Source organism: Triticum aestivum, unplaced genomic scaffold, assembly GCF_018294505.1.
Source record: "Triticum aestivum cultivar Chinese Spring unplaced genomic scaffold, IWGSC CS RefSeq v2.1 scaffold96418, whole genome shotgun sequence".
NCBI classification, from domain to species: domain Eukaryota; kingdom Viridiplantae; phylum Streptophyta; class Magnoliopsida; order Poales; family Poaceae; genus Triticum; species Triticum aestivum.
In genome coordinates this window covers 1-1,220 of record NW_025280299.1, presented here as the reverse complement: position 1 = coordinate 1,220, position 1,220 = coordinate 1, and the positions used below count along the sequence as shown (strand labels likewise).

Sequence of the window (1,220 nt, the reverse complement as noted above, 5' to 3'; positions counted from 1 at the left end):
GTATGATCGCATCCGACAGCTTTCCCCGTCTTCGTCCCTTATGCTTGCCACTCCCAGGTCCGCTCCAAAGACGATTCTACATTCTCACTACCATTACAACCGTTCCCTAACAATGGATAATGTCCTATACTACTTACTCTCCCGCTCAATCACGGAGACGAGTTTTCCACGGTTTCCACCCCTCCCTCCATACCGCAGCAACACGAGTTTTTTCCACCCCTTTCAGAACGCGCTCTTCGCGCCACAAAGCCGCCCCAAGACGCGCGAGCAATGAGCATCGAGCTTAAACATATCGCAAACGTCAAACATAATATAACGGGATTAATATATATCGCGCACGTGCGACATGTTTCTCACAAGGCGCAAAAAATAATTATAAAAGGAATGCAACACGAGGACTTCCCAGGAGGTCACCCATCCTAGTACTACTCTCGCCCAAGCACGCTTAACTTCGGAGTTCTGATGGGATCGGGTGCTTTAGTGCTGGTATGATCGCATCCGACATGTTTCCCCGTCTTCGTCCCTTATGCTTGCCACTCCCAGGTCCGCTCCAAAGACGATTCTACATTCTCACTACCATTACAACCGTTCCCTAACAATGGATAATGTCCTATACTACTTACTCTCCCGCTCAATCACGGAGACGAGTTTTCCACGGTTTCCACCCCTCCCTCCATACCGCAGCAACACGAGTTTTTTCCACCCCTTTCAGAACGCGCTCTTCGCGCCACAAAGCCGCCCCAAGACGCGCGAGCAATGGGCATCGAGCTTAAACATATCGCAAACGTCAAACATAATATAACGGGATTAATATATATCGCGCACGTGCGACATGTTTCTCACAAGGCGCAAAAAATAATTATAAAAGGAATGCAACACGAGGACTTCCCAGGAGGTCACCCATCCTAGTACTACTCTCGCCCAAGCACGCTTAACTTCGGAGTTCTGATGGGATCCGGTGCTTTAGTGCTGGTATGATCGCATCCGACATGTTTCCCCGTCTTCGTCCCTTATGCTTGCCACTCCCAGGTCCGCTCCAAAGACGATTCTACATTCTCACTACCATTACAACCGTTCCCTAACAATGGATAATGTCCTATACTACTTACTCTCCCGCTCAATCACGGAGACGAGTTTTCCACGGTTTCCACCCCTCCCTCCATACCGCAGCAACACGAGTTTTTTCCACCCCTTTCAGAACGCGCTCTTCGCGCCACAAA

General features: G+C 49.7%; 2 non-coding genes across 2 annotated transcripts; both read right to left on the bottom strand.

The window, feature by feature from the left end:
* Window positions 1-381: 381 nt before the first annotated feature.
* On the bottom strand, window positions 382-500 carry LOC123178488 (5S ribosomal RNA). The gene has a single exon (XR_006489616.1). It is a non-coding gene; the product is annotated as a 5S ribosomal RNA (ribosomal RNA).
* Window positions 501-867: 367 nt separating this feature from the next.
* Window positions 868-986, bottom strand: LOC123178487 (5S ribosomal RNA). Its single transcript, XR_006489615.1, has one exon. It is a non-coding gene; the product is annotated as a 5S ribosomal RNA (ribosomal RNA).
* Between the last annotated feature and the right edge of the window lie 234 nt (window positions 987-1,220).